Source organism: Pongo pygmaeus, chromosome 7, assembly GCF_028885625.2.
Source record: "Pongo pygmaeus isolate AG05252 chromosome 7, NHGRI_mPonPyg2-v2.0_pri, whole genome shotgun sequence".
Classification (NCBI taxonomy): domain Eukaryota; kingdom Metazoa; phylum Chordata; class Mammalia; order Primates; family Hominidae; genus Pongo; species Pongo pygmaeus.
Window position 1 is genome coordinate 119462813 of NC_072380.2, and position 14457 is coordinate 119477269.

Consider the following 14457-nt stretch of genomic DNA (forward strand, 5'->3'; position numbering starts at 1 on the left):
AACTTATGTTGCTTTTTTCCGGCCCACCCATGGCCACCCATAGACCAATCAGCATGCACTTCTTCCCATCTGATCCCATAAAAACTCTGGACTCAGCCAGACTTGGACAGGTATCAGGACTACCAGCTGCTGGAAGAAGCTACCCACTTCGGGGCTCTTTGACTTGTTGGGATGACCTCCCTGTGGAAAGGAGCTACCCACTTTGGGTCTCTTGAGAGCTGTTCTGTCACTCAATGAAGCTCTTCTCTGCCTTGCTCACCCCCCAGTTTTCTGTGTACCTCATTCTTCCTGGACATGGGGCCAGAACTCAGGATCTTCTAAATGGCAGGAGTGAAAGAGCTGTTAACAAACCAGGCTGAAACATGCCTGTCCCTCACTTGCCACATTGTGGGTGATGAAGAGAGAAGAGCTACAGCTGTTAGTGCAAACTGAGCACAGCCAGCTGGGCCAGGTGGGCAGAATGAACCCAGAGGGCATGAGTTATACTCAAGCAGAGGACGCCACTGGCCACAGAAGTTTCTGGCTGGCAAAGTGACACCCCAAGGATCCCATGACAGCATGTGAGATATGTCTGAAATCTGCTTCCTAGACAGACATACGTCCTTTCTTCAACTTCAGCTTTTTGCTCAACCATCATCCTATCAGTGAGGCCTTCCCTAACCACCCTACTTAAAGTTGCAGCATTTGTTTACTCCTTGGCAGGCTCTTTCTCCCTTCTCTGCTTTATTTTTCATCAATACATTTAGCTTCTTGTAAAATATTATCTTTTAAAGATAATTATTATTTGGTTTCATTCCCTTTAATAAAATGTAATTTTTCTGTGAAGGCAGAAATTTGCATGTGTTTAGTTCATTCCTATCACCTAGGAAAGTACTTGAATTTTAGTATATTTCAAATGGAATTTGTTGAATAAAGAATCAAATAAAGATTCCTAGAACAAATAATGTGTACCTCTATCTTAACTGATGACCTAAACAAATATTTTCTATGTAGACTTCTCTAAAATTTGAGAGTTGCAATTTAGAACCAAATTTAATCAAGTATTTGCCTATTTATTTTTTAGCCATAATGCCTTACATCTTTAAATGAAGTAGAAGTTATCTCAAGGAGGATTATGGAAGATTTTATTGTTCCTGCCATATTTTTTAATGTAGAATTTTTCAAGAAGGGCATGCATATTCATCTTGTGATCAGAAAAAAAATTCATAAATGTGTTTTACTGACTCTTTTTAATGGTTGGAATTGTGAATATCTGGACTAAGGATCAATACTAAGTGCCACTAACAAATGAAGTATGGTGTGTTACTAATTCAGGGTCATCCAGCATCTCAATATTTGTCATCTTTTTATGTTTCTTTGCTATGTATTTATGAGGGCCAAAAAGTGAAATTGCTAAATTCAGAATGTATCCTTGCCCCAGGAAAATTCTGTATATATTCTAAAAGATTATTATAAGCAAAAGTAAGCTAGTTGGAATGAAAAGGAAATAGCACATTTCAATTTTTATTTCTTTTTTTCTTTAGCGCTTTTGTTGTTTTTTTTTCTAAGTTGATTTCTGGCATGCATTTATTTTATTTTTATCTGTGCTTAATATTACTGAGAACATGGCTTAAGTTTTATTCTGACTTTTATCACTTTCTTATACTTTTCATTTTACTAAAGTAAGAGAATGTTTAAGATAACATAGAATTTATATGAAGCCCCTTTAGAAGGCATACTAAGGGAATTTATAAAAAATTGTCTTAATACTTCGATGATGTAGATATGGAACAAATAGTTGGTTTGTTTTTGTTGATATGTTTGAGTTGAACATCTCATATGTTCAAGTTGAAATCTTGATTCACCATGTGGTATATTTTAGCTCTTTCTCAAATATTTTCTATGAGCCACATCTTACTGTAGTATCTGGGGGAATTTGCAGAATGTGGCAATTTTGGCACAGAATCTTCACATTTAAACAGATGGCAGGATGCAGAAGAGAAAAGAGCCTGGGTTTCTCAGTTGTTAGGTGAATATGTGTAAGTCTGACTGCAGTATTTCAGATCTTGAGGACTGTTCTGTTGGATCTATGGCTTTTGTATTAGGAACATAGAGTGGTGAAGAACTCTGGCTCTGTAGTTATAACAGCTTGAATTAAAATAGTCAATCATAATTTCGTATCAGAATAATCTTGGGCTTAATGGCTCTGAGTTCTGGTTTCTTCATCTGTAAAATGGGTGCCATTTTACACATATATTATAGCTACCTGTTTGTCTATAAATACCTTATTTTCCCCAAACCATATAAATTAGATGCTAATGCTGACTTTATGCTAATGATCAGAGAGGTTTAGTGATCCAAGACCTCAAAATTAGTAAGTGGCAGAGTCTGGTTAAGGCTGACACAGCTCCAGTACTGCTGCTGTCCCATTATGCCCGCAAGAATTGGTTGGACCTGTGGGATCCAACAGAAACAGACAATGAAAATAAGAGGGAGGAAGAGAAGTATTAGGTCAGGGCCTAAGGATACTTTATTGACTTGAGTAAAAATGAAGTGAACCCTAATCATGAATAATATTTTTAAGGGGAAAGTAGAGCTGTCATATCGCTTATCCAAATTCAACTACAGCACTCGACATAGATAATAGATACATACCTTTAAAAATCTATTAAATATGGACCTTCTGTATTAGCTACTTTATCTCTGCTTGGTGCCCACCTAAAAAACAAGAAGCAGAAACAAAATAGCAGTTTTATTCTATGTTGGGAGAGTGTACAAAAACACAATGTACTTTATGGGTGGTTTGGGGGCTTATTGAAGGTAATTATGACAATATGAATTTTTTTCATGTACTTTATTTTGGAACATAACACCTGTTAGAGATTTCACTGTGGTGCTAATGTGAACTGTTTTCTATGGGTTAGATTAATTTTTGCATAATTGGTTACTATTCATGGGTTTGTGCCAACATCTCTACATTCTGCAAACAGCTATAACTAGTACTAAGTTGGATGCATTTTATGGTAATATGTAAGTCTCTTATTTCCTGGTTTGCTTATACTTACGTAGTTTGCACTTTATTCATACAGTTGTACTCATTTTCACATAGAAACATTGTTATAAATGGTTCCCTTCCCAGGAAAGGCATCCCCAAACCCTAGAAACTACAGTAGACCTGAAATACCCCCTTTATAATGAAAGAAACCCCACAATACCAATTTAAAAGTGATCTGCCCTGGATGACTCATAAAGCTGAACACTTACCCATGGAAATGCTTTGAAAGCCATGGAAGAAATGTGCTATCAAAATGTGAATATGTTTTCACTTAAAAAGAAAAAAAAATTTCTCTGTGGAAACTGGTTTACGTAGGATTTGGAGTTAACATTCCAGTTTTTCAACTGATTGAAACCAGTGGCTATTTTATTTACCGATGTTCTTTGGACTTAGTACCATCTGCTGTTCATTGTTAGGGCATGCAAAATTCCTGGGGTTGTATATCCTCCAGCAGATTTTTTGCTATGTTCCTTCTTTTTTTTTTTTTCAGACTGTTGGTTCAACTTTTCTTGGTAGCTCCAGTATCCTTTTTTGCTAAAATCTGTATCTTGGTGTAGTTCTTCCCTGACCTTAACTACAAATTCCTAATTTCCAAAGGAAAGGACAAAGCCTATGTAAATTGTTATAGCTTATTCTACCTTGCTACCTGCACTAACATTTTTGCTTTTGATGACTAGATTTTTTTCTTCCTCCCATTTTCATTTGTTCCTCAAACTAAAATCACTTAACTTACATTGTTACCAGATATTGTTTATCAGTACTTCACCCCACTAGCCCATGAAATAAAGCTCCCCCTGGTCTATTGCTTACTATAGAGGTTGAATTGTGCCTCTCACTCCCCACAAAAAAAGTATGTTGGTGTCTTAACCACCAGTATCTCAGCATGTGACCTTATTTGGAAACAAACTTATAGAGGTAATCAAGTTAAAATGAGATTATTTGGGTGGGCTCTAATCCAATATGACTGCTGTCTTTATATGAAGGGGAAATTTGGTTAAAAAAAAAGACACATAGGGAAAACATCATGTGAATATTGAAAATATACACTGCCACAAGCCAAGCTCTGCCACAACTACTTAGCTAGGATCTGGAGATTCTTCCTCAGTGCCTTTGGAGGAAGCATGTCCCTGACCATCCTTTGATCTTGGACTTCTCGCTTCCAGAACCATGAGACTATCAGTTTAAGTCAGTTTCTAGTGTTTTGTAACTGTAGCCCTGGCAGATGAACATACCTCCTCATCTTTTTGCTCATTCCATCTCTTGATATCCCCATTTGTGTTCCCAAACCTTCCCAATTCTTTGCCTTTTTTCATTGCTATTCCTTTATAATGGACTGCCCTGTTATTGCATCCATATATTCAAAGTTTACCTTTGTTAAGGTCCTGTTGCTCAAATACTGGATTGTTTATGAACATTTTATAAACTATAAACTTCTCATAAAAAGTAGGGGTCTCTCCTCCATGAGCTACCTTTTTGAGATCCTCAGTTCAACCCCCAAAAGCCAGAAGTTTTTCTTCATCAGTCAGAGCCTGTGTATTCTGCTATGTATATTTATTAAATGAGTTATTGGAAGAAGGTGTGAGAGATTCACAGAGAAACTGACATAATTAGGTGTAGTGCTCTGGGAAGTGGGTAGGAAGTCCACATTTATGGAAAGATGCATGGTGGGTGGGAAAATTATCCATATCTAACCCACATTTAGTTTCTGGGCATTCCCTCAGAGGCCCTAGACACATTTTTTCTTTATTCCATTTATCCTGGCTCAGCACACATAGAAAAACCTTCCTCTGTCATCTAAAACTGTTCTCCTATATTTTATTCTAGCTTACTCTTTTTAATATTTAGCATTTAATATGAAATTTGTTTGGGGGTACAGTATGACCCAACTGATTTTCTACAAGTCAATTTTTTCCAACTCCCTTGAAATAACCCATTTATTTTTCATTGTACAATGATTAGCATATATTAAAACTTCATATACTCTGATTGATTTTTGAGTTTAAGCTTACATTATTTTAGTTACTGTAACTCCACAATAAATTTGAATACTTTGTAGGATGCATCCCTTTTTAATTACCTTTTTTTTTCTTGGTAAAACACTTATTATCTAGATGTTTTAAATTCAAATGTATCAAGAAAAATTTAAATATATTCTTTGTTATCTTTGGGTTTAACTAAAATTTTATTCTAGTAAAATGGATATCTTTACAATATTTGGCACTGTCATTATTTAATATAAATTTTTATTCTTTAGAGAAACTTTGTAGTTTTATGAACACAGCATATTATTGAGGTCATTTATATTCATCTTATAATTTTGTTATTTTCCTTTCATTAAATTAGGAGAATGTTTATTCATTTGAGAATATTTCATTTTTATTTGGATTTTTTACTGAATGCTAGTAAAATGCTAGTAAGCTTTTAGTCAATTTTCTTGAGCTTTATCAGTAAAGAATTATTTAAATCAGAAAATAATTATTTTTATTGTATTTTCCATGTTGTTACATCTATGTTTTCTGATTTCTTATTGAAATTGGCCAGAATGTTTAGAAAAACAAGAAATAATGATGGTCAGAATAGGCATCCTTACTGATTCCCCTTTGAAACAGAAATTTCTCTTAACTGTTGAATTAAGCAAGATAAAAATTAATTGCTTTTTCAGTATCATATGAAATGATTATCCATTTAAACCATTTTTCTAGGCTGACAGTTATTTGTATATTTCTCTTTATGTGCATTTCAGAATATGTTTGGAGGTTTTTCTTTAAAAATTCTAAGTGCAATTTTTATTGGATTCAATTGAGTTTGTTTATAGATTAAATTGGGGAGAACTTATATCTTTATAATGTTAAGTGGACTCATCCACAGAATATATCTCCATTTATCCAGATAAATATATTGATTCTATCTCCGGTAATCTTGTGAAACTGTCCTACTAATTCTTAATGTTTGCTAATTTAGTTGTTTTTCTCTAGGTTGATGGTGATATTATCTGTAAGCAACATTTAAAAATCTTCCCTTGTAAGGTTTACATCATCATCATCATTATCATTATTCATCATATTGGGCAGGAGCTCTGGTACTATGTTAAATAACATTGTTGGTGGTGGGTAAGTAGCTGGGACTACAGGTGCCCGCCACCACACTCGGCTAATTTTTTGAATTTTTTTTAGTAGAGATGGGGTTTCACCGTGTTAGCCAGGATGGTCTCGATCTCCTGACCTCGTGATCTGCCCGCCTCAGCCTCCCAAAGTGCTGGGATTACAGGCGTGAGCCACTGCACCTAGCCAGTGGTAGGTATTCTTAATGGAAAAAGTTATTCTACTTTAAGTATATAATTAATCATAGATAGTTGCATTTTTGGTTTTCTTTTTGTGTGTGAATGTGAAGTTTAACAAGCTAAAGAAGTTTCTTTCCATTTCTAGTTTGTGATCAGTTTTTTCTTTGTTTAGTTAAAATTATTTTATTTTACTTTTTTGCAAAGACACTCTCACTACTTTGTCCAGGCTGGTCTTGAACCCCTGGCCTCAAGTTATCCTCCCATGCCAGCCTCCCAAAGTGCTGGGATTACAAGCATGAGCCACTGCACCCAGCCAGTTTTTTCTTATAAATGAACCTGGAATTTTTTCAAAATTTTTTTCCTCCATTGAAGCAATCACATTACTTTTCCCTGCTTCATGTGGGCTATTACATTGATCATTTTTTAATGAGATATAATTCATGTACCTAAAATTCTCTACTTTTAAAGTGTATAATTAAGTGGTTTTTGGAATATTGACAAATCTGTGACACTATCACCTCTATTTTGTTCCAAGATATTTTAATAATCCGCAAAGGAAACCCTCTATCCATTAATCAGTTATTCCTTATTGTCCCTTCTGACCAGCCCCTGGCAACCACCAAGCTGCTTTCTGTCTCTGTGGATTTGCCTATTCTGGGAATTTAGTATAATTGGAATTGGACAACATGTGGCCTTTCATATCTGGCTTATTTAACTTAGCATAAAGTCTTCAAGGTTCATCTGTGATGTAGCATGTATCAGCACTCCAATCCTTTATATAGCTGAATAATGATGAAGATTTTAGTTGTTTCTACTCTTTGGCTATTATGAATAGTGCTACTATGAGCATTTGGATACAAGTTTTTACATGTATATGTGCTTTCATTTCTCCTAGGTATATATTTAAGAGCAGAACTACAGAGTCATAAAGTAACTCTAGGTTGACGTTTTTAACAAATTGCCAAACTTTTTGAAAGCAGCCAAGCTTTTTGAAAGCAGCTGTACCTTTTTCATTCACATTAGGACCTTCCACATCTTTGCCAAAACCTATTTTCTAATAGCCATCCTGGTAGGTGAAAAGTGGTATTTCACTGTGATTTTAATTTTTATTTCACTAATGACTAATATTGTTGAGAACTTTTTCAACTTTTTCCTTCCCACTTGAAGAAATGTCTATTTAATTTATTGGCCCTTTTTTTTTTTTTTTTTTTTTTTTTGAGACAGAGTCTCGCTCAGTTGCCCAGGCTGGAGTGCCCTGACTCGATCTCTGTTCCCTGCAAGCTCCGCCTCCTGGGTTCACGCCATTCTCCTGCCTCAGCCTCCCGAGTAGCTGGGACTACAGGCACCCACCATCATGCCTAGCTAATTTTTTTGTATTTTTTTTAGTAGAGATGGGGTTTCACCGTGTTAGCCAGGATGGTCGCGATCTCCTGACCTCGTGATCTGCCTGCCTTGGCCTCCCAAAATGCTGGGATTACAGGCGTGAGCCACCGTGCCCCGCCGGCCCATGTTTTAATTGGGTTATTTGTCCTTTTATTGTTGACTTGTAAGAGTTCTTGATAATCTAGATGCCTTTTATATTTTCTTCCTGCCTAATTGCTCTGGCTGCAACCTCTGGTACAAAGTTGAATGTACATCATGAGAGCAAACATCCATTTCTTGCTCCTAGTCTTAGGAGAAAAGTTCTCAGTTGTTCACTGTTAAGTATAATGTTAACTGTGAGGTTTTCATAGATGCCCTGGTTGAAGTTCTCTTCTAGTTCTAGTTTGTTGACAGTAAAGAATGCTGAATTTGTCACATGCCTTTCTGCATCTACTGAGATGATCATGTGTTTTTGTCTTTTTTCCTACTATTATGGTATATTATGTGGCTAGATTTTCACATATTGAATCAACCTTACATTCCTAGAATAAATCCCACTTGGCCATGGTGTACAGTACATTTTATATGTTGTTGGACTTCGTCTGCTAGTAATTGTTGAAGATTTTTAGGTTTCTATTCATAAAGGATATTAATCTGTATAATTTTCTTATCTGTTTTGGGATCAGAATAATAATGACCTCATAACATAAGTTGGAAAGTAGTCCTTTGGCTTTTAGCTTTTGGAAGAGTTTGACATGGATTCGTGTTAACTCTTTTTAAGTCATCTGAATGTTTCTCTTGAGGGTAGTTCCAAAGTTTCCTCAGAGAGTCTCCATTTGGCTCTAGCTCCCTCGATGTAGGCAGCAACTCCTTGGCTGGCTGCTTGTTGCTTGATCCCTCCACATCAGGTTCTGCTGCCTTTAGTGGTAAATCTCCATTTCTTTCCACTTTGCTATTTGAGCTCCAGAACACTGGCGTCGAACTACCAGTGGTTTCTTAAAGCTCCTTATAAGTTATAAGGTGAGCATCTCTTTCTTTCCCCTGTGTGGGAGGGGGAAAATGCTACAATATTCTAGAAAGTTTTGCCATGGAAATGTTCTCTTCTCCCCTCTTTAAATTTTACTTTTAAAGTTTATTTGTCCTTGATGTGGTGATTGGGCTGTCATCAGCTATTTAGCAATTGCTTCGATAATATTTAGAAAATGATATTAGAAATTGAGAAAATGATAGATTTTTGTGTCATTAAATATGTGGAAAGGCTTACTACATATCTATAATACTTAACACATTATAGAATTGCAAGAGTATTAGACAAATAGACAAAGAGAATGGAATACAGCGCCCCGAAACCTGATCCCACATATATGGGAACATAGATTATGACTCATGTGGAAATACAAATTAATGAACAAAGAGCTGATAATTATATATGGTCCTTGGACAATTGATTATCCAAATAGATAAAGCAATAAATTAAATTCCTTTCTCATTCCATATACAGAATCCAAGTCCAGCTAGATTAAAGAACAGATTGTGAAAACTAAATTTTTACAAGAATTTGTAGAAGATATTTAAGGCCACAGGGCAGAAAATATCTTTAATCATGATACTAAGAGTCCATTACATAAAGATATATGGAATAATTTTTAAAATTATATATGTAAAAGAAAATGTGAAAATATTAAATTTCATATTTAATATGAAAATTAGTGAAATGGAAATTAGTAAAAAAGTAAGTAAAAATGTAAAAAGATAGTTCTCTGAAGAAGAAACTCAACTGATATATGAACTCACTATTTTTAGTTCAAGGAAATTAAAATTAAAAGATTCTGCTTTATATCCCGCAGATTAGGAAACATTTGAAAGGTCAGGCAATATCAAGTGTATTGGTGTTCTAGGATCTCCATAACAAAGTACCACAAACTAGGTGGTTTGAACAATAGAAAATTCCTGTTTTACAGTTCTGGAACCTAGCAATCTGAGATCAAGGTTTCAGCAAGATTGGCTGTTGATGAGGGCTGTGAGGGAACACTCTGTCTCTTGCCTCTCTCCTTGCCTCTGGTGGGTTGCTGGCAGTTTTTGGTGTTTCTGGGGTTTTGCTGCATCACTCTGATCTCTACCTGCATCCTCACATGGTGTTCTCCCTGTGTGCATGTCTGTGTCCAGTTCTCCTTTTTTATTATATAAGGATACTGGACATTTTGGATTACGGGCTCACCCTGTCCAATATACTGCCCTCTCAATTTCAACTTCATTTTATTTCATTTCCAAATAAGGTCACATTCTGAGTGATGAGGGGTTAGGACTTCAACATATAAATTTTGGAAGAGGACACAGTTCAACTCATAATACCATGTATTCCTTAGGGTGTAGAGTGATACAAAGTCTCATACACTATTGATGAGAACATAAATTACTACCATTGCTTTGAAAAGCAATTTGACAGTACCTATTCAAACTGAAGATACATGATTGTAACTCAGGAACTTTACTTCTAGATGTCTGTTCTAGAGCCATTGTTACACAAAGATGTGGTGTAAGAATGTTCACTCCATTGTTTGAAACAGAGAAAATAGGAAAGTAGGTAAATGGACAAGTGAAAAGGAAAGAACTGTGGCTCATGTTTCAACAAGGATAAGTGTTAAAAATGAAAATTGAGTAAATTTTTTAAAAGTTACAGAATGATTCATATACTATGATAACATAAAAGTTTTTATACTATTTTTAGTTTATAGCTATCTGCTTATATAGGCTTAGACACATAAATCTTGTATGAGAAGGACACATAGCACCTTTAAGATGTGGTTTTACTGGGGAGAGAGGGAAAGGCAGGAGATTTCAGAGTCATCAGTGGGACTGGAACTGTAGTTAATATTTAGTTTTCCAAAAAAGAAAAAACATTAAAGAAAATATGTTAATATTTATTAAATCTGGTTTGGGCACATGGGTTTTCATTATATTAGTCTCTCTAATTTTCCATATGTTTGGAATATTTTATAGGCAAAATATTGTTAAAAATCTCAGCAGGGTAGAACAATGTGCTGACAATAACAAGTTAAAATTTAAGACGGAGGGAGCTAAAACAAATCCTAATTTTGAATCAAATAGAAACTCCACCAGTTGGATGCATATACAGTAGGGGACATGTGGGTTAAAAGAAGAATTTGTTTAACTATATAGATTTGATTTGACTACAATTTCACGTGTCAACACTACTGAGGCCTGCCAACAAATTTAATTTGTTTTAAAGTTGAACAGTATACGTGAAGTGTCTAAAATAGAAAAATGATAGTGCTATTCAACTCTGTAGCAATCAGAACTTATGTCGCTCAATTTTGTAGAAACTGGAATCTGTTTAGAGGACAATGGCCAGAATGATGAGAAGAATTCGGGGTAGTGTCATGTGTAGCAGTAGGGAATGCTTGCCTTAGAGAAGACAAGGTTCAGGGAAGACGTGGGAACCATCATTACTTATTGCAGTCCTGTATGAGTAAAATTGGGCCTGTTTGCTGTGACCTGAAGGATAGAACGAGAGCCAAGCGATGGAAATTGCAAATGCTTGCAAACATTACGTTTTACCTCAACATAGAGTAACTTTCCAACAGGACTGGGTAAGTACCATGTGGTCTTCCTCAGAAAGCAGTGTTTTCCTCACGGCTGGAGTTTCCTAAGCAAAAACCCTGACTATTAGCTATTATTATCTAGACTAGGACAGTGATTCCCGAATTTGGGGTTTCATGGATCAGCAAAACTCCAAATGAATGCACTTGACCCTTGAACTGCATGGGTTTTTTTTGCATCCCAATGGGGATTTTTTATATCCCAATGCAAATCAGAAATACAGTGTTGGTGGGTTATGAAACCCTCATATACCAAGGGCTGATATTTCATATCCATAGGTTCTGTAGGGACTTTATTTGACTACATATAGATTGGGGGGGGGACACATAAGGGTCCTGGAACCAATCCCCTATGTATACTGGATGACAACTATAATTAAAGAACAGTTTCCAACTTACTATTTTGCAATAAAAGTTATCACAATTAAACAACAAAAACCAGATAATTCCCATTTCCACTGCCATTTAATAAGTAACATTTTAACATTAAAATAATGAAGCATATCATCCCAGCATATTTTTTTTTTCCCTCAAGAAAAAGTTGGCCACTTTGGACTGATATTTTTTTAAAGCATGTATTTAAATCTTTTCAAATAAGGACAATTTTTTTTAACATTTTATGTTTTGTTATGTGGTACGTAATTATATTCTCAAATATATTTGGGAATTCATGCATAGAATAATATAATGTGAAATAGAATCCAACTGTCTAAGCTATTATTATTTTAGACAGGGTCTCACTCTGGTGCCCAGGCTGGAGTGCAGTCATGCAATCATGGCCACTGCAGCCTCGATCTCCCAGATTCAGGTGATTCTCCCACTTTAGCCTCCCAAGTAGCTGGGACTACAGGTGCTCACCACCACACCTGGCTAATTTTTCTGTGTTTTTTTTTTTTTGCAGAGATGGGGTTTCTCCACATTGCCCAGGCTGGTCTCAAACTCCCAGCTCAGGAGCTCCACTGTCCTGGGCTTCCCAAAATGCTGGGATTACAGGCATGAGCAACTGTGCCCGGGCTAAGCTCTTCTTGAAGTTTATTTTTGTTTAGAGTCAGTTAAACATACGATTTGACCTAGGGGTGGAAGCATATTCTGTCTTTTCGCTTAATTTAGAATATTCTAGGTGGGCCGAGAAAAGCCAAAGAACAGCAGATATTAAATAATATAGCTCTAGCCTCCCTTCTTTGCCTTTCTTTTTAGGCTACAGCAGGACAGGATCTGACAGCCAGAACCTTTAGGAGAGAGCAGCCGTGCATGCTAAGGGCTTCAAATATTTACTTACAAGGACAACCTCCCAGCTCAGAAACAGGAAAAGAAATTGCACAAATTGCATACACAGCAGGAGGAATGTGGCTCCAAAGAGCTGCTTATCATGCAGGCCTCCCAGGTCAGAAATCAGTCCATTAAGGGGACCATCCTTTCTCACAGATTGGCTGATCCAGAGAGATTGTTTTAGAAGAGTATTTCTCAGCCTTTACTCTTGTATTTTGGGCCAGAATTCTTTCTTGTGAGGGGCTGTCCCGTGTGTTATAGGATGCTCTGAGCATTCCTGGCTTCTATTTATTAGACACCACTAGTACCTCCTTCCACTCCTATTGTGTCCATCGAAAGTTTGGACATGCCAAATTGTTTCTGGGCAAAATTGCTCCCAGTTAAGAGCCACTTGTTTGGAAGAGCTTTAGTCTCGTCCCAACCTGGAGATGTTAGGATCAGTCTACTTGAAGTGCATGGAAGTGTATAAAATCATCTTTAAGCACAGATGAAGATCCGGAAGGGGATAAAGATGGGCAGTTTTACAGGTTCTTTCCTGTTTAGTCAGAGACTTTTCTTCTTTTGAACATGGATAAAAATAACTGGGAATAAGTTTCAGATGTGCTTGAGTGTAAGGAAACTGGTGAACCTTTAAATACCATAGCTGGCCTCTTTGCATTAATCAGTTTTGATGAAGGTTATGGCTCTTTTATCTTGCTGTTTCTTCTTCAAAAACTACCTCAAGCTATTTGGAAAGTATTTTTAAAGTTTTGTCGTCTATCCATGACATTTCCATCTTTCACCAAAAGCCATCAAAAAAGTTAACTTTGTTCTTTGGGGGAAATTCTTACTTATGTAGGCACCTTTGTCTCAAATATGGATATATGCCTTCCCTTATTTTACATTTGCCTGTCTGCCTGGATAGAAAGTAGGAACCGATTTGTATTTTCAATTGAGAAAAGGATTTGTGACCCTTTTGTTTTCCAATATTGTTTGACAAAAATCTGCAGCTACACACTACCCAGATGTAAATAGCTTCTTTTGTTCATCCTAAGAAAAAAATTATGCTTTGACTAGAGGGACTAGAAGTGTTTCTGCAAGATACCACTGGGACTAGTAAAAACAGCAAAGCATTGAAGTATTAGATCAATTAGATATTTTCAAGGGTTTGCTTAATTATGCAGAGTAACACAAAAAATACAGAACACATGTGAGAGAAAAGCATAGTTTGCATGAAGATTCTTATTACTTGGTGTTAGAATAAGTAAATCATATAAATATTGTGCAGGCTAAAATCCATCTCAGTTACTTGATAGAGGTATGTGTGCTGACTGGATCTTATGCTTTTTAGATTTTTGACCCTTGTTTGTGCTTAGAATCCCATTTATTCGAATAAGATTAAGAAATTCAAGGCTCCTATAATAGAATTGGAATGTTCATTGATCTTCTATGGAAAGATAGCTAAAACAGGATAGAGCTAGTAGCCTAGTAGTTCTAGGTTCTCCTAATCCCATGGGTTGGAAAAGTGGTATAATGGGCCCATCAATGATAGACTGGATAAAGAAAATGTGGTACATATACACCATGGAATACTATGCAGCCATAAAAAGGAATGAGATCATGTCCTCTGCAGGGACATGGATGAAACTGGAAGCCATCATCCTTAGCAAACTAACACAAGAACAGAAAACCAAATGCCACATGTTCTCACTCATAAGTGGGAGTTGAACAATGAGAACAGATGGACACATGGAGGGGAACAACACATACCAGGGCCTGTCAGGGGTTGGGGGCAAGGGGATGGAACTTAGAAGATGGGTCAATAGGTACAGCAAACCACCATGGCACACATATACCTATGTAACCTGCACATTCTGCACATGTATCATGGAACTTAAAAATTTTTTTAAAAA